Source organism: Lepus europaeus, chromosome 7 (genome assembly GCF_033115175.1).
Source record: "Lepus europaeus isolate LE1 chromosome 7, mLepTim1.pri, whole genome shotgun sequence".
Taxonomy (NCBI): Eukaryota; Metazoa; Chordata; class Mammalia; order Lagomorpha; family Leporidae; genus Lepus; species Lepus europaeus.
In genome coordinates, this window is record NC_084833.1 from 41,911,473 (window position 1) to 41,937,360 (window position 25,888).

A 25,888-nucleotide genomic window follows, 5' to 3' on the forward strand; every position below is an offset into this window, starting at 1 on the left:
TGCTGGTGCAAGTCCTATCTACTTGTCTTCTGAGCCACTTTTGTGCTAATGTATCCTGGGAGGCATCAGATGATGGCTTAATGCTTAGGCTCCTGCCACCCATGTGGAAAACCCAGGTGGAATTCTCATTTCCTGGCTTGGCCTGGACCAGCCTTGGATATTGCAGTTATTTGGGAGTGAACCAACAGATAGAAGATGCACCCTACACCACACCCCACCTCCTGGCTTCTCTGTTGCTATGTCATTCAAGTAGATGAAAATATATAAATAAATAAATATAGTCTATATTGTAAATGCCACTAAGAAGTTACTGGAAATAGATAATATTGGGGATGACATTGTGGTGTGAGGTTAAGCCATTCCCATAACACTGGCATCCAATATGGGTTCGAGTCCCAGCTGCTGTACTTCCAATCCAACTCCATGATAACATATGTGGGAAAGCAGCACAATATGCCCCAAAGATTTTTGCCCTTGGACCCATCTGTGAGACCCACATGAAGCTCCTGGCTTTAGCATGGTCCAGCCCTGGCTGCTGCAGCCATTTTGAGAGTGAACTAGCAGATAGAAGATCTCTCTCTCTCTCTCTCTCACTGTCTATAACTCTCCTTATCAAATAAATAAAAAAAATTAAAAAAACAAGAATTTTACATACAGGCTATTATCAATTTGATTCTAGGATCGACATTCTCAGAGACAATCATAAAGTATGTTTCCTGGCCATTGAATAATTAGAAATATTTCTTTTCTATTACAACCCATTTGAGATGATAATACATGAGTTTTTGTAGAAATAAGGACTTGGTTAACATTGAAAAAATGGATTTGTACATATCTTTAAGCAATAAAATCATATTTATATATAATTATGATAATAGACAATCATTTACTTTGGGGAAATTTTAACGTTTTAACTTGGGTCCCTGATAGCCACATGGGAGACCCAAATGGAATTTTTTTAAAGACTTATTTATTTATTTGAAAGGCAGAGTTATAGAGTGGCAGAGGCAGAGAGAGAGAGAGAGAGAGAGAGAGAGAGAGAGAGAGAGAGATCAACTGGTTCTCTCTCCAAATGGCTGCAATGACTGGAGCTGCTGGGTTGTTCTAAAGGCAGGAGCCTGGACCTTCTTCCAGATCTCCCACTTGGGTGCTGGGGCCCAAGGACTTGGGCCATCTTCTACTGCTTTCCCAGGCCATAGAAGAGAGCTGGATCAGAAGAGGAGCAGCCAGGTCTTGAACCAAAGCCCATATGGGATGCCTGCACTGCAGGAGGCAGCTTTAATCACTACACCACAGCATTGCTCTCCCCCATGAAATACTTGACTCTTGGATTCTGCCTGGCTTAGCTTTGATTGTTTTGGGTATTTGAAGAGTGAACTATCATAGGACAGATCTCTCTTTCACTTGCTGTCACTTTTGCTCTTGCTATGACTTTCAAATTAAAAAAAAAAAAAAAACTAGACAAAGTAAATAACTTGAAATAGTTACCAAAATTCCACCTTATAATTTTTTAAAAATCCAATGTTTTTTTTCTAAATTACTAAAATATATGTAGCAGGGGCAGGCGCTGTGTCGCAGCAGGTTAACACTCTGGCCTGAAGTGCTGGCATCCCATATGGGTGCCGGTTCTAGTCCCAGCTGCTCCTCTTCCAACTCAGCTCTCTGCTATGGCTAGGAAAGCAGTAGAAGATGGCCTAAGTTCTTGGGCCCCTGCACCCAAGTGGGAGACCCGGAAGAAGCTCCTAGCTCCTGGCTTCAGACCAGCACAGCTCCAGCCATTGCTTGTAATTGGAGAGTGAACCATCGGATGGAAGACCTCTCTCTCTTTGCCTCTCTTCTCTCTGTGTAACTCTCTGACTTTCAAATAAGTAAATAAAATCTTTTAAAAATATAAATAAAATAAAATATACGTAGGAAATATAATTGTCAAAATGTACAACAGAACTTCTAAATTTTAAATTGCAAATCTAATCTGGTAATTGGCTCACTGATGTCTAGACAGAATATAGTGTAATAGAGAAGAGGACAGAGAAAAGTGGGACAAAGTTGTCTACTTAAGAATTTGCAAATGCGACATTATTAGTAACAGATGTCTCAGGCTGCTGATAGTACACAATATGCTGTAGCCATTTGAGGACCCCTGAGATCAGAGTTTGTGGTTTGAGTTGGCACTTATCATGGCCCTAACTCATGTCTCAGCACACAATGAGCAGATGAAAAACCTTAGGTCCCAGCTTCTTCCTGGAAAAGAAAACACTATATGGCCACATAATAAATGTTTCAGATTGCCTGGGGAATGACCAAAGAACTGTTTTGTGTCTTGCCTTTCTTGAAGTGAACACAGGCTCAGCATACCTTTGCTTCTTGAAGACCAGTGAGAATATAGATGACATTTTGAACTACCATCAATCGTACTCCTCAAACTAGGCCAGTGCAGAGTAAATGCTTGAAAAATGTCAGATCCTAATTTCTCCCAAGAGAGGGAAATTGTTAGATGGAGCATTTAATGATAAAACTTTTCTGGAACTTTCCTAAGGGACTGATGTCAGTCCTACATGTCTAAAAATGATGATGGGATCCAGGTACTCTTGAAACCAGAAAGTTACTGAAAAGAAACTAGCATGAACTTTGAATGATTCACAAAATTTAGGGACAAGTTGACTGAAGAATAATTTCCCCCATATGATGACAGGTCATGGAGACAGAGAAAAATTGTTGTTTCCTCCAACATACTGTCAACAACACAAAAAATCAACAAAATGAAGCATCAGGGAATTGAAGTTTCTAAGTAGAAAAATAAATCTTCTGAGACTTATTCTAAAGAAACATAAGTTGAGAGAGGATTAAAACTTAACAATCAACAAGGTCAGGAATTTGTGAATAAACAAAGTGAATTCTACAAAAGAAAGGAATTTTTTTAAAACACCAACCTGAATTCTTGCAGTGAATAATGAAATAAATATGCGGAAAACTTCACTAGAGAGTTGAATAGCATTGGAGATCAAGCAGGAAAAAAAAAGCACTGAAAAACTAAAAGACAGATCACTGGAAATTGTTTTATCAGAGGAGCAAAAGAAAAAAATAATGGAGTCTGGCATTGTGGCACAGCAGGTTAAGCCTCTGCCTGTTACATAGGCATATATTTATCAGGGTGCTGGTTTGATTGTTGCTCTGCTTCTGTTCCACAACTTGATACTTTACCTGGGAAAGCAACCTATGATTTACCATGTACTTGGGACTCTGCCACCCATGTGGTGACCCAGATGATGGTCCTGGTTCCTGGCTTCGGCCTGACCCAGCTCTTGTCATTGCAACAATGTGGAAAGGGAGTCAGTAGATGGGAGATCTCTCTTTGGCTCTCTGGCTCTCACTTTTCCTCTTGTCCTCTGCCATTCTGCCTTCCAAATAACTTAAAAAAAAAAGTACTGAAAAAAAGTAAAGAAAAAAGTTTAAGGAACTTATAACCTCACCAAGTAAAACAATATACTCTTTATAGGAATCCAGGACCCAGGACAGAGGGGGTATCAGAAATATTGTTTGAGAATTAAAAAACAAAACTTTCCAAATCTGGGGAATGGAATGATCTAACACATTCTGGAGGTCCAGTGCATTCCTAGTAAGTTAAACCCAATAAAAACACATGGAGATATATTATTATGATCAGATTGATAAAACACACTGAGAGAAGTACAGAATCAGAAAGATAAAATATGACTTGTCACAGACAATGAAAATATTCAAGATGACCAAAAGATTTACCAATAGAAAAATTAAGAACCACAATTAAATGCATGATCATTTAAAAGTCATGAAAGGAAAACACACACTCTCTCGCATTCTCTTGCATACAAACTTCTAATTTTCAACCAAAAATTCTATACTCAGCAAAATTCTCCTTCAAAAATGATGATAGGGCCAGCTCCATGGCTCACTAGGTTAATCCTCCGCCTTTGGCGCTGGCATCCCATATGGGCGCCGGGTTCTAGTCCCGGTTGCTCCTCTGCCAGTCCAGCTCTCTGCTGTGGCCGGGAAGGCAGTGGAGGATGGCCCAAGTGCTTGGGCGCCTGCATCCACATGGGAGACCAGGAAGAAACACCTGTCTCCTGGCTTCGGCTCGGCGCAGCGCCTCCGTGGCGGCCATCTGGGGAGTGAACCAACAGAGGAGGGAGGACCTTTCTCTCTGTCTCTCTCTCTCTCACTGTCTAACTCAATCTGTCAAATAAATTTTAAAAAATGAAGATAAAGTCATATTTTTTTCCAAAGTAAAGTTGAGATATTTTATTAGCAATTGCCTTGAATAAAGGAAGAAAAAGTAAATGTTACAAATGCAATGCCAAATGCAGCAGAAGTTAATGTATCAGTGATGGGTAAACATTTTTGTTTCTAGTATGAAGGGTAAAGGGCAAATTTATTAAATATAACTCAAAATAAGAAATGTTAGTGAATACACAAAATAAAAAAGTATAAATTTTGATTTCCATAGCAATGTGTATAATGGTAATGAAATATAGAGTTTTTGAATGCAATTATAGTTATCAGCTTAAATTGGACTATAACTGTAAGATACTTTATGTAACACCACAGTAAGTTCAAAGAAAATATCAATAGAAGATATAAACCCATAAAATAATAAAAAATTGAGAAAAATAGCATGAAATAAGTGTAAGGCAGATAGGAACCAATTAACAAAATGGTAATTATTTCTTTTTTTTTCCAGTGCTTTATTCTACCAGACATTTATTTTTTTATTTTTTTAACTTTTATTTAATGAATATAAATTTCCAGTGTACAGCTTATGGATTACAATGTCTTCCCCCTCCCATAACTTCCCTCCCACCTGCAACCCTCCCCTCTCCCGCTCCCTCTCCCCTTCCATTCACATCAAGATTCATTTTCAATTCTCTTTATATACAGAAGATCAATTTAGTATACATTAAGTAAAGATTTCAACAGTTTGCACCCACATAGCAACACAAAGTGAAACATACTGTTTGAGTACTAGTTATAGCATTACATCACAATGTACAGCACATTAAGGACAGAGATCCCACATGAGGAGCAAGTGCACAGTGACTCCTGTTGTTGACCCAACAAATTGACACTCTAGTTTATGGCGCCAGTAACCACCCTAGGCTGTTGTCATGAGTTGCCAAGGCTATGGAAGTCTTCCAAGTTTGCCGACTCTGATCATATTTAGACAAGGTCATAAAAGACAGGGTGAGGATAGTAACCAATGATCCTAAGAGTGGCATTTACCAGGTTTGAACAATTATACAGCATTAAGTGGGGAAGAGGACCATCAGTACACACAGGTTGGGAGTAGAGCCATTGGTGGTAGAGTAGAGGTTATGATTACAAAGGAATGAGGCCCAAGTGCACTAGACAGGGCCTAGAACAAAGGACAGAGTCATTATTAGAGGAGCTAAGAAAGGTGCTGTCTAAGCTACAATTAAGTTTTCTGATTGAGAGGCAAATAGAACCTGACAGAAGGGGCTTGATAATAATCTGGTGGGCTTTAGGCCTTGTAAGTTAAGAGGCCCAGACCTATCTATCTCTTCACATGGGGTACATCCTAAGGGAGGTGTGAACCTCCTAGGGGAAGGCACTCTGTTGACTTTCATGACTTGGCTGGCCTGGGAGGAGAGCTGGCCAGGTAAAGGCAGGTGGCATCTCTAACAAGAAATTTACAGTTCTGCCTGCAATGTTGCTGACCCTACTTGGCCGTCCCCTCAGCTGCAGTGGTCACTTTAGAAGTTGGGCTGAGTGAAGGGCTTTTCAGCTTAGAGCCAATAAGATCTGTGGCTCTGACCTGGGCATCCTTCGACTCCAGGGCAGGTAATGGTAATGATTTCTTAAATGTAGGTTAATTACTCTCCATATTCAAAAGATAGAGAGTTGATGAATAAATAAAAAGATAAGATTTAACTGCATGTCGACTTCAAGCTATTCAGCTTCTATTTATTTATAAAAAGACTGTAAAAATAAAGAGATAGGCAAAGGTATTCCACATAAGTGACCAACTCAAGAAAGTAAGACTGGGTATACTGTCTGACTTTACAACATATGTACTTAAGGTCAAAAGCTGTCACAGCAGACACATAAGGAAATGATATAATGATAAAAGGCTCAATCCATCAGAAAGATACAACAATCACAAATATTTAAGCTTTTAGCCTTAAGATCAGGTACAAGAAAAGGATGGCTATTTCACAAATCCTAGCCAGAATAACTATTCAACAACAAAAACAAAACAAAACAAAAAAAAACCTGAACACTGACTGGCAACGGAAAACGATTTTGATATTCTCTCAAAAAATATAAAAATGGAAAATTTTGATCCAGAACTTACCTTTCCTGGTGTATATCTCAAAGAATTGAAACCAGAATTTCAGACATACACATTTTTAATAAAAATTAAAAATAATTTTCTAATTTTATAATCACTAAAAAATCAGGATTTAAAAGATATATGTGAACTACTAAGAACATCATGACATTGTTCAAAACAGTGAACATAAAGAATACATAAATATCCAGGGTCAGATTAATAAAGACAAAGCAGTCTGTACATACAAAGGAATATTCTTCAGTTTTAAACATGAGGGAGATTCTGCAATATTTGGAAACATGACTGAAGCCTGAGGACATTATACTAAGTGAAACAAGAGGTCAGATGACAGATACTGCATAGTTTCACTTACATGAGCTATCAAAAGTAGTTGAACTCACAAGAGCAAAGAATAAAGTTGCTATTGTCTAGTGCTTCGGGAGGAGAGAAATGAGAGTTTCTAATCAACTAGTATTCAAATTTCTGATGTACAATAATACGTTCTAGATATTTGTTATGCAACATTATACCCATAGATATGAAAATAGCATTTTAATTTCTTCAAGATTTATTTATTGGTTTGGAAGGCAGAGTGACAGAGAGAACAAGAGACCATCCATCTGCTGGTTGGATCCCCAGATGTCTGCAACAGTTGGGGTTAGGGCAAGGTGAAGCCAGGATCCCAGGACTCAATCTATGTCCCCCAAAGGGTGGCAGAACCAGGTATTTGAGTCATCACCTGCTTTGTTCCCGGGCGCTTTCGTAGGAATCTAGATCAGAAGTGGTGCAGCCAGGACTTGAATCATCACTCAGATATTGGATGCAAGTGTCTCCCTAGTATTCTAAATTTTAAAAGTTGTTAAAAAAGGTAAGTCTCATGTTTTATGTTCTTACCAAAACAATGATAACAACAAAAAGAAAATCTGGTAGTTTGTACACATGAAGAAGTTTGTGTTAAATGTTCTTATTTACAATAAAAATTAATATCAGGATGCATTACAAAAACACAGAGAAGAAATTGCATTTAATACTCAAATATTGAGATTTCTGGTAGAAGTATACAAACTTATAATAAACATATTGAATTATTTTATCTTAAAAAGAATAAATTTGGAATTCCCAATCACTTTCTGTAAAAAGTGGATGATTCATGTAAGTCAAATATTTCAAGATTTGTATTCTGTATAGACTGACAATATGAAGAAGGAGACCATAATGTTAAATGAGATCATAAAGGTAAGACCCTAATCTAATAGAATTGGTGTTCTTTATAAGAAATGGACACACCAGTGTATCCTCAGTCCACCATATGAAAACACAGAAGGTGACTGTGTTTAAATCAGGAAGAGAGCCTTCACTGTAAACTGAACCTTCCCAGAATTTTTGTTTCAGACTTGAAACCTCCACAGACAGGAGAAAATGTTTTTTTCTGGGATACTTTCCAAGAATTCTTTGCCTATGCCAATGTTTTCCAGTTTCTCCATAGTTTTCCTCTAGTAACTTGATGATATCAGGTCATAGGTTTATATTCTTGAACAATTTTGGATGGATTTTTGGGTAAGGTATAAGGTAGGGGTCTTGTTTCATACTTCTGCATGTGGACACCCAATTTTCCCAGCACTATTTGTTGAAGACACAGTCCTTGATCCAGGGATTGATTTTAGGTTCCTTGTCAAAGATTAGTTGGTTGTAGATGCATTGTTTGATTTCCAGTGATTCTATTCTGTTCCACTTGTGCACAAGTCTATTTTTGTGCCAGTACCAGGCTGGGTGTTTTGATTATGACTGCCCTGTAGTATTTCTGAAAAACTGCTATTGTTGTACCTCTGGCTTTATTTTTGTTGTATAATTTGTTGTATAATTTGCTGTTTGGGGTCTCTTGTGCTTCCATATGGATTTTAGCACCATTTTTTTTCTAGATCTGAGAAGAATGTCATTGGTATTTTGTTGGGACTGCATTGTATCTGTAAATTTCTTTCAGTAATATGAACAACTTGATGATATTAATTCTTTCAATCCACAAATATGGAAGATTTTTTCATCTTTTGTGCTTTCTTCTATTTCTTTCTTTAATATTTTGTAATTTTTATCATAGAGATCTTTCACCTCTTTGGCTAAATGTGTTCCAAGGTATTTCATTTTTCTGTAGAAATTGTGAATGCGTTTAATCTTAGAAGTTCTTTCTCAGCCATGGCATTGTCTGAAGAAAAAGGCTATTGATTTTTGTATACTAATTTTATATCCTGATACTACCAAACTCTTTTATGAATTACAATAGTCTCTTAGTTGAATCTTTTCATTCCGCTATCTAAAGAATCTTGTCATCTGCAATTAGGAATAATTTGACTTTTTTCTTTCCCATTTGTATCTGTTTGATTCCTTTTTTCTTGCTTAATGGCTTTGGCTAGCCCTTCCAGAACTATATTGAATAGCTTTGGTGAAAGTGAGTATCCTTGTCTGTTTTTGGATCTTAATGAAAATGATTCTAACTTTTCCCCATTCAGTAACTGAAGATGCTAGTTGTATGCTTGTCATAAATTGCCAAGATTATGTTGATGAATGTTCCTTCTACATCCAATTTCCTTAAATTTTTCATCATGAAAGGATGCTGTATTTTGTCAAATGCTTTCTCTCTGCATTTTTGAGATAATCATATAGTTTTTATATTTCAGTTTTTTAATGTGTTGTATCACAATTATTGTTTTGTGAATGTTGAACCTGTATACCAGGGATAAATCCCAGTTGGTCCAGATGAATGATGTTTCTGATCTGTTTTTGGATTTGATTAGCTAGTATTTTGTTTAGGATTTTTGCATCTATGGTCATCAGGGATATTGGTCTAAAGTTCTCTTTCTTTGTTGTATTTTTTTGCTTGTTTGTTGAGGAGTGAAGGTGATGTTAGCCTCATAGAAAGGATTTGGGAGGATTTGCTCTCTTTCAATTTTTTTGAATTGCTCAAGAAGAATTGAAATTCATTCTTCTTTAAAAGTCTGGTAGAATTCAGCATTGATGCCATCCATTCCTGGGATTGGACAATTTTATTACTGATTCAATCTGCATATTGGTTATTGGTCTGTTCAGGTTTTCCATGTCTTCATGACTCAATTTTGGTAGATTGCATGTGTCCAAGAATCTATCCATTCCTTCTAGATTTTCCAAATTTGGTATATTGGTCTTTGTAGTAACTCCTCATATTTCTGCTTATTTCTGTGGTATCCATTGTTACATTTCCTTTTCATCTTTGATTTTATTAATTTGAGTCTTCTTCCACTTTTTTTTTTTTTTGGTTAGTTGGGCCAAAGATGTATCAATTTTGTTGATTTTTCAAAAAAATACCTTTTAGTTTCACTGATCTTTTGAATTTTTTGGTTCATTTTTTATTTATGTCTTCTCTAATTTTAATTGTTTCTTTCCTTATATTGATTTAGGGTTTAGTTTGTTGTTGTATTATAGATCGTTGAGATGCATTGATAGTTCATTTATTTGATGTATTTCCAATTTCTTTATAAAGGCACCAATTGCTCTAAACTTCCCTCTTAACACTGCTTTGCTGTAGCTCATAAGTTTTGATAAGTTGTAATGTCATCTTTATTGGATTCCAGAAATATTTTGATTTCTTTTTTGATTTCTTCTATGACCCACTGTTCATTCAGTAGCATGTTGTGCAGTTTCCGTGTGTTTGTATTTGTTTTACAGATTCTTGAGTTGTTAATTTCCAGCTTCATTCCATTTTTGTCATAAAGGTGCATGTTATGATTTCTATTTTTTTAATTTACTGAGACTTGCTTTATGACCTAACATCTGGTTTATCCTAGAGAACGCCCCACGCACTGATAAACAGAATCTGTATTCTGCAAATGTGGAATGAAATGTTCTGTAGATATCAGTTAGGTCTATTTGGTCCATAGTGTAGATTATTTAACTCTCTTGAAAAAGAGTTTCTTTACCAAAATGAATACTCTTAATTTGATTTTCATTTATATTTAAACATTTTTAAAATACATATTCTGTAGGTAAGTATTCTGTTATCTGTCACTAGAAAGATCTAATTTGCTACATGTCATTGTTTCTAGTATGACTGTTGCTCTTCCTGAACATATGGAAACTCCGGAGGTGGAGTCAACATGACCAGGAGGGTCCCATCCACAGATGTCCTCCTGTGTTCATGGCCAATGAGGAACTTTCTGACGCCTGCACGTTTACAAAGATATTTACATTTAAACATCGGCAGATGTTCTACATTCAGAAGCTGTGTACCCAGAGGCTGCGGGCCCACCCCTCCTGTTCCTAAGAGAAAACAGCCACTGTTCCGTTTTGTGCCCCCTCGGCAGCACATGATGGACCTGTGGAAATACGATGGCTAGAATTAGGGGGATGATTATGTAAGCTAATGTTATTCCACGGAAGATCTTGATTAGCAATTACACTTGGGTCTTTATATGTTTATCATATCATTTTCTGTTTCATTCACTGTCTTAAATCAGGATTGTAGATCTTTAACTCAATTTGCATATACATCATGGCTTCAGTTTGGCATCCGCATCTGCAGACCTTAAAAGCCGTTGCAAACAATTTTACCCAAACTTCTCGTTTGGTATCTAGCACTCTAATATTCCCTCAACTTCTATTTCCCCTGCTCTAAAATGGGAATAGCTCCTTCATATTAGAGCTGTTGCAGTGATAAAAGGGCGCAATACAACCAAAGTGCTTCAGAAACTGAAAATAATTGTTTTTAAGCATACTTTTAAAAAGTATCCTGAGATCATATTTTTAAATGTTGTCTATTCCGATTTGGTAAAAGTAAAATATTTCTATATGAAATAATATTGTTTTCTGACTGATTTTCAAATCTGAACACTTGGAGACTGAAGCTTTACAATAGACAATAATAATATCAATAAAAGGCATTTATTTCAAAAATATTTGTTTTTAAGAAGCACATATATCACAAATCTTTAAGAACATGTATCTTGCTAGTTAGAATCGTAATGTTTTATTTGGTTTAACATTGATAATTCTAGAGAAAGAAGATAATAAGGATAGTTTTTTCGGAAAAAAAAAACTAGACTATTTTTTTGCATATTCCTCCTATTATTTTGACGTCAGTATTTTTTTTTTGACTTCAGTATTTTTACCATGTTTCCATTAGCTGCATTTGCTCTTACCTTTTTTTTAAGTTCCTCATTTTTAGAACCTTATTTTTCTCTGAAGAAAAACTGACAAAAATCAAAATAATATCCTAGAGTGAAAACATTGGGAGAATAGAAATAAACCTAACTATAATTATCATGAAGAATTTGAGTATTTTTAATAAATTCTTAGCTCAGTGTTTATACCAAATGTGTCTATGGGGATGCAGAGGCAAAGATTGGCTTCTAAATATACACTGTTCTTTGGTTAATACATTTTTAATCACATTACTCTGAAATAAATATATAATTCCACTGTAGTAAATAACTAGCTCTTCAACCTTCGCTTTGACAAATGAGGTGCTCTCATTTTTTTGTCTTTTTAGAATCTTAGTTTTTATTGCATATAAATCATATTATTTCATAACAAACAGATCAATTTTCTTGGAGCAATATGTTATACCCTTCATTGAATAAAATATGCTTCCTTTAAGATTTCATAGCTACACTTCTAACTTCAATTTTATAGCAGCTATGATTATATATGTCTTTGGGAATGAACTCAATGAAAACAGGCAGTTCTAGATAAAGAGCATTTTTAACAATTTATTTATTTACAGAAATAGTTACAGAAAGGAAGAGATTTGGAGAGAAATAGATATAGAGATAGAAATAGAGAGATAGAGATAGAGAGATCTTACATCTGCTGGTTCATTCCTCAGATGGGTGCAATAGCCTAGGGTAAGCCAGGAGGAAGCCAAGAGTGAGGAGCTTCATCTGGGTCTCCCACGTGGGTTTCAGGGACCCAAATACTTGTGCCATCTTCTATTGCTCTTTGCAAGCCATTATAAGAGAGCTGGATATGAATTCGAACAACAGGGACATGAACCTGGACCAAAATGGTATGCTAGCATGACATTGCATATTGTGGCTTTATCACTTTTCCACAATACTGACCCTTTGCTGGAGGGGGGGGGGGGGGTTGGGAGGGAGCAGAGACTTTCAGAAATTTTGAAGAACAAGGGTGAGTTTTTGCATTTTGTCTTAAATATACCTCCTTAATGTTTAGAAAAGCTACTATATCATCAAATACCTCTAGTAATACACTAAATACCCAAGAATTCACAATGTGAATATTGAACCAATTTTCAATAGCATTGAAAGTGCTAAAAACAATAAGATTAAGTATGCAGAAGTATGTGTCATAGATTTGTTCTTTTTGAAGAGATTTGAATTCTCGGATATAATCCCTTAATAGTTATGAGAAACTGGCAATTTATTCATAATCCCACATGAAGAGAGTATGCTATACCTCATAAGCCTGTGGTTTGGTTTAATACATGCATACACTCAAACATACACACACATACACACTTCATTCAGCACAGGTGCCTCAAATAAATAAATGGTAGCTGTTTCATTTTGTTTTATAAACAAATATAAGTATTATAAATGACCATAAAGAGCAGAATATAGGAAGAATCTTCAATGATGAATAGCAAACATTTTTTGCACCAAAGTAAAATTATCTGTTATTTCTGTTTTTTCCATGAACCTTTTGGAGTAGTCTCGTAAGGTAAAATGACCTTGAAGATACTCTATACCCCAAATTAACCAATACCCTTGACACCTGGAAATCAATTCATCTTTATTTTATTGCACTCTAATTATTAACCGGGAATAGGTGAAGCTATGTGAAATTTAAAAAGTGCCAAGAAAATCTCTGTTCCCTCAAGAAGCTCACACATCTGATCTGAATGCTCTACTTTTATATAAATATCCTATATGCTATTCCATAACGGAGGTACAGATTTGGGATATCAGCAGTGTGAGCTCTGCAGCTACAAGGGATAAGGGTGTCTTTGAGGGTATGTATGAGGGATACCGAGTCTTTACACAGGTTTGGAATTTGGAGATAAATGAATTGGCTCAAATGGTTATGGAGGCTGAGAAGTTAAGACCCAGAAGAGTCAATAGTAGAATTCCAGTCCAAGTCCACAGGACTGAGAAGCAAGAAGGCCCATAGTGTAAGGTCCAGTCCAAAAACAAGGTAGGAGATTGATATCCCAGGTTGAACAGTTGTGGGGAAACAAACAAACACAGTTTCAACTTGAAAGTGTGTTTTCCCCAAAAAGTCAAAGAAAAAAATAGGAAAGAAAGGAAGGAGGAGGTTTTCATTGTATTCTTGGAATCATATTTATGAAATTAATGAAATCTGTTCTCTATATATTAATAAATAAAAAATGTAAAAAACAAAAAGAATTCTGTTTGACTCAGTCTTTCATTATATTCTAATGTGACCCAGGAACATTAGAGAGGGCAATATTCTTAGTTTATCATTTCAAATATTCATTTCATCCAGAAAATATGGACCAAATTGATACATAAAAGATCACCAAATTAGACATAACTTCTGACTGATGATTTGTTATCATAGATTTTAACAACACAATATGATTAATCTATAAAATTCTTTCCTTGAACTATTCCTGTGTTCAAGAATATGTTTTTGTCTATAGCGAAAGGGATGTAAGAGGACAGAATGTACTTTTTTTTTTTTATATACAGAAGATCAGTTTAGTATATATTAGGTAAAGATTTCAACAGTTTGCCCCATATAGCAACACAAAGTGAAAAAACTACTGTTGGAGTACTAGTTATAGCATCAAATAACAGTGTACAGCACATTAAAGACAGAGATCCTACATAATATTTTTTTAAATTAATTAATTTTCTATGCCTTTCCAATTTAACACCAGGTTTTTTTTTCATTTCCAATTATCTTTATATACAGAAGATTGATTCAGTATATAATTAGTAAAGACCTCATCAGTTTGTACCCACACAGAAACATAAAGTATAAAAATACTGTTGCAGTACTAGTTATAGCATCACTTCACATTAGACAACACATTAAGGACAGATCCCACATGGGGTGTAAGTACACAGAATGTACTTTTTGATCATTACAACAGATTCAGTGTATCTGTCTCTTCCATGAGTAGTATTTATGGCACATTTTATTTTATTTTACATTAAAAAGAAAATATTTTAAGTTTTTATTTTTGACCTAAGTTATTTTTACTCTTTTAGTATGGAATCATTTTCAAATATATTTTTTAACTGCAAATGTCAGAAAAAACATGACTAATAGGAAGATAAAAAGGAATTTAAAAACATATTTTATAATCTATCTAAATAAATTATTTCACAATTTTTTTTACAAGCACAGTTTACAGATAGATATAGGCTCCATCAGTCACACTGCTTTGAAGATATCCCATGTTAAATTTGAAACTCTCAATCTGAAATAAGTTGGAAGTTGATCTTTGATGTTCTTAGAAGCTGAAAAACTATTTTCCATAATACTCAAAACAAGCTGCTTTTCAGAGTTAAGGCTTATCATTTTATGTTTGTGAGTGTGAGTTTTCTTCTTCAAAATGTCTTGAATAGAAGTTCTATTTCTGCAACAGGATGTACTTTTGACTCATGGAAAGTTCTGAGGGTTCCATTTGGATATTCTTTTATAAGACTAATAAGTCATGATGCTTAGTTAGTGGTGTTTATGATAGAAAAAATTCATTCCCCTTTCTGTTTGCTCCACGAAAAAATGTATCCTTTACTGTAAGACTAGCAAAAAACAGTGAGAATACAGTACATGTGATTTAACTCAACATATGAATACTACAATTCAAAAGACCAATTTTAGACTAATGATATTGTATTCTCAAATATTTAATTTTCATTATAACATGCTTTAATTTTATTTTAGGTTTAAATTATTTTCATAGGAGTATACGATTTCAAGGAAACATAAAACATGAACATTGACTTTTCTTGGGATTTTAACAGTTGATATGGAGCTAGATGGTGAATGAATTATGCAGTGATGCCAGCGAACATTAGTAGATGTTATTCCATTAAACAAGTATATAAAAGTAATGTTAATGAAATTTATTTAGCTGGTGTTATTTGAAAAGCTGGTTGTCAAAATATGAGCAGACAGATATTGCCTTTATCGACATATTGATCTGCTTGAAATTATTTTGCCACAGCAAATTAGAAGGGTATTTGCCACTTCAGTAAAAGGGACAGACACCTCAGGGAATTAACACCCATATTGATTAATTCATCCCATCTTCAGCAAATTCCAAGCAAATAATACTGGTGTACACAGCAGGGGAGTACAAATACAAATGTTAATCCTATTTCCCCATGGCTTCCATAAATAGGAATGACATTATTATTATATTATAATATTATAATATAAGTAAGTAAAAACATTATAATCACTTAATCTTTGTTTGTTAAATCAATGTTTTATTCTGTACAGTTTGAACCAGGAGGTGTCTCAATATACTTACAGTACAGCATCAAGGGATATCATTGTAAGCAAGATTATTCGCAAAACTAGAATGATAGAGACATTCTTGGACCATTGAGAACCACCAAGCTTAAAGCCATGATGCCTGAGGCATCATTCTGTTAAAGGACAAGGGACATCTTTCGTTGTTTTTGCTGTCTTTGTCTTTCTTCTTGAGGTAAAATACCTCATTTTCCTCAGTTATAGGCTGTCTTCCCTGTAGTCACGTGGTCAGAGAGGGAAACATTTTACTTTCATTTTACTCAGTTACAAATAATCTAAGGAATGTTCATGATTGGAATGATGAAAAAGATGTATTCCTATTACTGTAAGTAGAATAGAACTTCTCTAAGAAAGAAAAAAAAAATCTAGAATTTCTTTATACAATGCCTGCTATATAGTAAGTGCTTAATTTATGTTAGAAAATACATTCAGTTTTTCTTAGTTAAGAATAGGGAATGTACAGCCATGTATGACACTGAAAATCAGCAATTTTAGGTTTTAATTCCAGCTGTTTTAGGAATATGAAATAAAAAGAAATGGTTTGCAACTCAGAGGCTCACATTTTCATTCGTAAAATCATCTTGGAAATTACCTAAATTTCTCTTGAATGAGGTAAAAATTGTCTTCAGTATACAGCATGGGTTTTGGCCCCTTCTAGTTAATAAATGTCAATTAAATCTCCTTTTCACTTTATGAATTTGGAGAATGAATCCAATCCTGATGCTTGTGATGTGACATTGGGAAAAAAATTCAGTCTCAGTTTTCCCACCATGCATGAAAATCACTATCCTGGGGCCAGTGCTGTGGCGCAGTAGGTTAATGTCTTGACCTGAAGTGCCGGCATCCCATATGAGTGCTGTTCTAGTCCAGGCTGCTCCTATTCCGATCTAGCTCTCTGCTATGGCCTGGGAAAGCAGTGGAAGATGGTTCAAGTCCTTGGGCCCCTGAATCCACGTGGGAGACCTGGAAGAAGCTCCTAGCTCCTGGCTCCTGGCTTCAGATCGGCGCAGCTCCTGCTGTTGCAGCCATCTGGGGAGTGAACCACTGGATGGAAGACCTCTCTCTGTGTCTCTACTTCTTTCTGTAACTCTGTCTTTCAAATAAATAAAATAGTTAGATTTTCTGTATTTCTTTTCAGTACACATGGAACATTCTCTAAGTGACACTATATGTGAGGCAAGAGAAAAAGTCTATATAAATTTAAAACATTGAAACATGTTAAAACATGTTCTCAGTCCCAGTGGAAATAAGTTAAAATTTAGAAAAAAAAGAATATAGGAAGTTATCCAAATATGTGGATATAAAGAACATACTACAAATACATTTCAAAGAAGCAATGAGAAAGGTAAACAGAAAATATGCTGATGAATTGAAATATGGAAAAACATTTGTGAAATGCAGCTGAAGCAATGTTTACAGAAATATATATATATATATAGTGTTAAACTTCAGTGTAAAAAATTTTAAAAATCTTAATAATTATAATGTCTACCTTAAGAAACTGAGAAAATAAGAGCAAATTAAACATGAATAATACAGAAGGAAAGAAGAAATAAAGACAATATTGAGATCCAATAAAATAATAAACAGAAAACAATAAAGTCAGAAATAATAAGAAAGAGTGAAATCCAACAGAAATCAAGGGCTGTTCATGATCCAAGATTGAATTAGAGGCCAAATTTTCTTGTGGTGCTTGCAACAGATGGAGTTTGTTGATCATTGTAGATCTAGATACTAACAAAATACAGCCTTTCTATCATTAATTAATTTATTGCATCATTTTCCTATTAATGAACTGAAATTCAATGATCCAGTCTCCATATCTACAGTTTGAAGTCTATAATGAAAGAACCAGTACCATATTTTTTCTCATATTATTTTCTCAAGATCACATTATATTTATATATTAATGATGGGATTCTACTCATCTTTTTATTTCACACATCAGTAAATGAAAAGACAGTAGGAATTACAAACAATATTGACTCTTCCATCACATTTTCTGAAATAAGTCAATCATTATACCTAGATTTAAAGAGACATAGAACTTGTGGCAGTGCTCAAGCTAAAAGTAGGGATTTGGTTCAGTCAGTAAAGGTAAAATAGATATTTAAGGGAATTTGAAACGAGCAACCTAACAATAATTTAATTTAATCATCTTTCTATCAAATATTCATAGCAATAAAGAAAAGTACAGCCACCAGGAGAACCTTTCACGTTCCCTTTGTGAAGGGTATGATTAGAAAAGCTCTTTCAGAAGAGTTCTGCAAGTAGAGCTGCAACCAAACATGTCCTTTCTAAAGACAGAGAAATTGGCAAAAAGAGGTTCAATGTTAGAAGTAATGTGGGAACAGACAGGACAGGAGACACAAGAGATAACTATTTCCTTAATATATTTATGTTGATGATGTATCACAAATCTGGTTCCTCAGAACAAACACTGTTATTAAAACCCAAATTCCAAGAGATATTTTAGTATTGTAATCAGCAGAAAAAGGGACTCCTTTAAGATGTCCATCTCATAACTCCCTGCTAATATGTTATGGTACCTACAAAGTGGAAATAGAGCTTCACATAGAATTTGGGTTCAACATATCTGAAAACAGAGAACACCCTGGGTTATACATGTATATCCAATATAAATCATAAGTGTCCAGATTAAAGTGATAGGATGAAAATGAACTCTTTAACTTTATCCAGTAATTGTCCAGTACATCTCTTCATTTTTTCATCCTCCTGACTTGTGTATTTAATAATAAACGTTTAATTTTAATAACACCCTCTGCAATCTGTGAATCATTACAGAGGATTGTCTAATTTTCAGGGTCATGTGGAAACCTATAAATTTTCAGCCCTTGTCTTTATAGGGCAGGTGATCTAGAGACCCCACTTGCTACTGGTATTTAAAGTGAGGTAAGTCTTTACTGTTCTGAGTCTTGTTAGGTCTGTGCTGACTCTGACTGATCAATGCGAGTACTGAATTTCAGTATACTCAATGTGGATTGAAGCAAGGTGCTCCCAAAGAAAGTTTAACAGGGTAGTATTAAGATGAAAATGACATTTTATAAATATTAACTACGTGTGTTTATAAGTAATCTTGGTTAAAAGTAGAAAATGGAACTCAAGAGAAAAATGAAAGTAATAGTTTAGACTTAAATATTAAGGCTTGCATTCCATACTTCTTAGTGTCTTCTGTAAATATTTAGATCCTGTAATGATACTCATGTATTTTCTTAAATTAGAAATCTTTTATTTAAGGTATACAAATGTCATGCATCTCATATACACAAATTTAGGAGCACAGTGATGCTCCTACCCTACCCTCCCTCCTGCCAGCACTAGCACTCTTCTTCCTCCTCCTTCTTCCATTCCCATTCTTATTTTTTACAAAGATGTATTTTCAGTTAACTTTATATTCATAACATTAACCTTACACTAAGGAAAGAGTTCAACAAATAGTATGAATTAAAAAAAAATACACTATTCCTCAACAGTCAAGACAATGGCTATTCAAAATCACCGAATCTCAAAGTGTCAATTTCACTTCCATAGATTGCCTTTTAGATACTCTAGTAGTAACCTTAGATCAGGGAAAATATATGGTATTTATCTTTTGGGGACTGGCCTATTTCATAAAATATAGTGGTTTCCAGTTGCTTCTGTTTTGTTACAAATGAGATTTCACTTTTCTGTTTTTACTGCTGTGTAATATTCTGTTGTGTATATGTACCATAATTTCTTTATTCAGTCTTCAGTTGATATATATCTTGGCTGATACCATAACTTAGTTATTCCAAATTGAGCTGCAATAAACATGGGAGTACAGATCACTCTTTCATATGCTGATTTCTTTTCATTTGGGTAAATTTCCAGGAGTGGAATGGCTGGGTCATATGGTAGTCTATATTCAGATGTCTGAGGTATCTCCACACTGTCTTCCACAGTGGCTGTGTCAGTTTGCATTCCCACAAACAGTGGATTAGGATGCCTTTTCCCACACATCCTCAACAGCATTTTATGTTTATTGATTTCTGTATGAAAGCCATTCTAACTGGAGTGTTATGAAACCTCATTGTGGTTTTAATTTGTAGTTCTCTGATGGCTAGTGATTTTGAGCATTTTTTTCATGCGTCTGTTGGCCATTTGAATTTCTTCTCTTGAGAAATGCCTGTTCACGTCCTTTGGCCCTTTCTTAACTGGGTTTTTTGTTTTGTGTTGTTGAGTTTTTGAGCTCTTTATAGATTCTGGATATTAATCCATCTTATAATTTTCATAGCTTGTAAATATTTTCTCCCATTCTGTGAATTGCCTCTTCATTTTGCTGAGTGTTTCTTTTGTGATGAAGAAGCTTCTCAGGATGATGTAATCCCATTTGTCAATTTTGGCTTTGATTGCCTGTGCTTCTGGGGTCTTTTCCAAGAAGTTTTTGCCTATGCCAATGTCTTACCACATTTCCCCAGTATTCTGTAGTAATGTGAATGCACCTGGTAATAGACATAGTTCATTGATCCATTTTGAGTGGATTTTTGTACCAGTAGTAATGTATAAGGTCTTGCTTCACACTTCTGCATGTGGAGATCCAGTTTTCACAGAATTAATTGTTAAAGAGACTGTCCTTGCTCCATGGATTGATTTTAGCTCCTTTGTCAAAGATAAGTTGGATGTAGATGCATGGATTGATTTCTGGAGCGTCTATTCTGCTCCACTGGTCTATATATCTGGTTTTTGTTTCATTTTGTTTGTTTGTTTATTTGTTTTTGCCAGTAATAGGCTGTTTTGATTATAGCTACATTGTAGTATAACTTGAAATCTGGCATGGTGAGCCTCTAGCTTTATTTTTTGTTGTATAAAATTGCTTTAGCTATTTGGGGTCTCTTGTGTTTCTATATGAATTTGAGCATCAATTTTTCTAGTTCTGAGAATAATTTTGTTGGTATTTTGATTAGGATCATAGCAAATTTAAATTGCTTTTGGTAGTATGGACATTTTTATGATATTGATTATTCTAATCAATGTACATAGAACATTTTTCTATTTATTGTTTCTTCTTCTATTTTTTAATATTTATTTATTTTATTTGAAAGTCAGAGTAACACAGAGAAATGGAGAAGCAGAGGGGTCTTCCATCCTCTGGTTCAATCCCCAAATGGCTGCAACAGCTGGAGCTGTGCCAATCCGAAGCCAGGAGCCAGGAGTTTCTTCCAGGTCTCTTAGGCATATGCATGGACCCAAGGTCTTGAGCCATCTTATATTGCTTTCCCAAGACACAGCACAGAGCTGGATCAGAAGTGGAGCAGCCAGGACTGGAACCTACGCTCAGATAGGATGTTGGCACCATAGATGGCAGCTTTGCCTGCTATGCCACAGTCCGGCCCCTTTATTTCTTTATTTACTTTTCATTAGAAATGGAGCAGCCAGGACTGGAACCTGCGCTCAGATGGGATGTTGGCACCATAGATGCCAGCTTTGCCTGCTATGCCACAGTCTGGCCCCTTTATTTCTTTATTTACTTTTCATTATAGAGATCTGTGACATCCTTGGTTAAATTTGTTCCAAATTATTTAATTTTTTGTAGCTATTATGAATGCAATTGATCTTAGAAGTTTGTTTGCAGCCAATTGTTTTCCTAAGGACTCCTGAGAGCTGATGTTACATATTCCAGAACATCTGAAGACAGTTGCTAACTCATTGGTACCTTTAAATTTTGGCAGAAGACTATCCATCACACAAGACAAATGCTACCAATACAATGTTTTGCTCAGGTGTTCCTTTAGTTTTCTCTTGTCTTTTTTTGTTCCTTGTATTTCTGTGTGTATGTGTGTGTCTGTCTCCCTCACCGCCAATTTCTTTCCTTCCCGCCCCTCTTTTTTCCTTTCATTTTTATTTTATGACCCCATCTACCAGCCTGCCATACATTACACCTCTTTTCACATGTCTTGCTACTTTGTTTCAAAATTCATGAGAAATACTCTAATCTGTGGATTCAGCTCTGTGGATGAACAACTTGGAAAAACAGAGCAGCCTGTTTAGCCATTCTAAACAAAGTCCAATGCATTTTTTTATTTGTTTTGATAGACTGTTCTGAAATTCAGCACAAATGTCCTCTTTTTTGTAAGGTTTATTTATTTGAAAGTCAGAGTTAAACAGAGAGAGAAGGAGAGGAAGAGAGAGAGAGGTCTTCCATCTGCTGTTTTACAATTGGCTAAAGCGGCCTGAGCTGTGCCGATTCAAGGCCAGGAGCCAAGAGCTTCCTCCAGGTCTTTCCATGCGGACACAGGGACCCAGGAACATGGACCATCTTCTACTGCTTTCCCAGGCCATAGCAGAGAGCTGGTTCAGAAGTAGAATATCTGGGACTAGAACTGGCACCCATATATGGGATGCTGGCACTGCAGGCTACCCCACAGCACCAGCCCCACAAATATCCTTCGCTTAAAATTACTATCGATCAAAAACAGTGGCAGCAATGAAAATCTGTTAAACATAAGCATTTTGCATAAATTGCAATTGATATACCTCAGATGCATTAAAACTCAACCCAGATTTCTTTTCTCTGTATTGCTCATCAAATTTGAAACTTTTTGTAACTGAAGGTCTATTGTCAAACCACACTTTAGACATATAGCTGGGGTGTGTGTTGTGGTGCAGCAGCTTAAGCCTCTACTTGGGACTCCTGCTCCCAAGTTGGAGTGCTTGGTTCAAGTTCCACCTAATCCACTTCTGATGCAGATTCTTACTAATACACATCCTGGGAGGCAACAGATGAGTTATCAAGTATTGGAATTCCTGCTACCCATGTCAGAGATCCAGATGGAGTTTCAGGCTCCTGGTTTTACCAAACTCAGCCTTGGTTGTTGTAGACATTTTGGTAGTGAATCAGCAGGTAAAAGATCTCTTTATGTCACTGTCAATTTCTCTCCTCTCTGTATTCCAAATAAGCAAAATGCTGTATAACTGTAAATAAGTGTCTTGGAAAATTTTTCTAGAATTATATTTTTAAAATTTTGATTTCCTAGAATATTGCATATTAGGAATTTTAAGCATTAAAGATTTAGATATTTCAGCATTTCAACACCATGGATTATGACATTTGGGGTTACATCTTCCTGGATTATAACTGAAACTCTCAGTGCAAGACTGAGTCAGATAGCAGCATACATAGCCAGAAAGAAATAGAAAAAAAAAAAAAAAAAACCTAGAAACTACCACATGGTTTGTTGCTTCCAGTGTTCAAAACAAAACCAACAGATGCTGAATCTACTCTAGGAAGCACATACTCCTGAGTTAGATATTTCTCTTTAAGTAATTTTCAAATATAGAACAAGAAATACATCATGCTCTAATGTACTGTTTACTTGAATGTTAACAATTCATTAAAACACCTATTTTGCATTTTTATAGCCCTCAGCATATTTAAAAACACATTTTATCATGTTTAAAATGAGCCAAACCTATCTGCATTCTTATTTTGCAAATGAATAATAATGATGGAGTAATAAATTTAAATCAATGAATCAACTTATTTTACAGATCCCACAATGGGCTGCCAGAGAGGTCAAATGATTTATAAAGGTCAATGTGTAATTAGTGGGAGAAATGGAATGACATACTGGTTCTTTAACTCATTATTTTTAGCTATAGTTCTATAGCATCCTTAAAGCATAGTCATTTATCTTACATATAGATGTAGATATACAAGGATCTATCTTTCTATCTATCTATCTATCTGTCTTAGGTCTATAGAGTTACAGGTGTTCAAAATCCATAACATGATCAGTCAGTGCTGATGAATACATGGCAATCATTCTCTACCAAACTCTGTCTCCCACAGTTTTAGAAAGGATAGATGTATGTAATAGACTACCCCACACCTTTCTCCTAGCCTTTGTCTTAAAAACTAGCTAAATTTACTAGATACCAACCTAAATTGGACCATGTTGTTCAATAATTCATATTCAAACAGAAAAATAAATTTGGTTTTCTCCACTATCCAGTACAACGTGAACAAAATTAAAGTCAGTGTAGTTAAGGCCACATTTGGGCTTATGAGTATGAAGAAAAACTTATCCTTAGCAATAGAAAAAGGTAAGAAAAAAACATAATCACAGATTTCTGATTCTGGATCAGATGGAAAATCAGTATGACAGAGGATCAGGTTATTGCTTTTATGAGAAATAAAATATGACAAAAATTTGTGTTGTGTACAAAAAAATCACTGTCAATACTCAAACGTAGAAACCCCAGAAACAGAATAAAAGGAAACATGTTATTGAAACATATTATAAGAAAATCCATAGAATTAAAATGAAGTACCACATTTCAGTTTCACAAGGTTTGGTGAATGTCAAGTAAACATATAAGAAAAATACAACTATAAAAATTGAGTAAATTTTAAGTGTCAAATGTAAGACAAATTAGAAGAAGCATCTATACAACATATATAGACTATTTATAAGGAAAAAGGCCCTGAGATTTCATAGGACTCTTCAACAATGTCATGAAATAAAAGTGATAGTGGTATAGTATTTTCAGAGTATTAAAGGAAAATGATTTTGAACCAAGGATTTTTATGAATTCAATCTATCATTGTAATTGAAGTTGAAACAATCTATACATGGTAATTAACTCCTGAATGAAGGTACCACTGGAGGAAGCATCCTGACAAGAAGAAAGAAGATGAAATTGAAGAAAAGAATCAACAAAATATGGAAAAAGAGAAGTTCCATTTTGTTTAGCCACAGCTAAAACTACATCAATGGATACTATTTGTGTTATTATCAAATGTATTTTTTTTAAATTGATTATTAACCAGCCTAATGCACAAGTGGATTACTCAAACATATATCACAAAAACTCAAAAAACTTAGAGCACTCAAAACATTTTGACTCAATTCAATTCTATAGTATTTCCATTCTATTGTATGTTGGACACAACTGATATATTGCCTACAGAAAATGTGATGACATGGAGTTTGGAAAACACTTATTCTGAAGAAATGGACATAATGTAAAGATATAGGTAGAGGCTAACTCTAACAAATAAATACATATACATATATACATATATACATATATATGAAATGTATATTGGAAAAGACAGAAAATATATTAATCTAGGGTATTGGTGCATGAAAATAAAGATTAATGTAGATTTAAACATATTAGGGACAAACAACCAGTTTGATTAATCCAATGGAAAGGAAAAAGGGGAAAATAAAAAAAAATTAAGCATCTAAATAAAAATACAACATATAATGAAATACATCACAATTGATATGTTAGAAGGATTGAAATCACAATTTTGGAAGTAATACATTTAAAAATTGTATTAAAAATAATACCCTTACTAAATAATACTTCTTCAATCATCATTTATCTTATTGTTTTATTTTTTCAATATGTAGATCTATAAGGATCTAAAAAGTTGTATTATCCTTCAAAAATGTCCATTTTTAGCAGTAAGTAAATGTGATCCATAGACAAATCACCAAATTAATCTATTGCAAAAAAGGAGGTGTGTCCAAACTCATAAGGGATGTGCTTCTAGCAAAGTATTATTTTTCATGCTCAATAAATAATAACAAAATATGTGTCTTAATGTCATAATAGAAGAGATAGATAATAGATAAATTAAAAGATGTTTTGTTATGGAGACATAGGTCATTGCTAATATATTTTCAAACATAAGATTCTGCAGCAGAAATAGGATGAAAATGAGGTAATGGAAAGCTTATGTTATTTGTGAAACTATTAGCTAAAAGATTAGATTGTTAAAACTTTTTTAAATGGCTGTTAGTAGATACTAAACCTCTCCAAAATTTATATTTTAATGAATATATGTTAAAAGATGTTATAACAATGTTATTTTAAATTATAAGCATTTACAGTAGCACATCAAATATAGGTACTGCTTCATTTAAAATTACATGCTAGGGGCTGGGGCTGGGCACAGCAGGGAAAGCCGCAGCTGCAGTGCCAACATCCCATATGGGCGCCAGCTCGTATCGCAACTGCTCCACTTCAGAGCCAGCTCTCTGCTATGGCCTAGGAATGCAGTGGAAGATG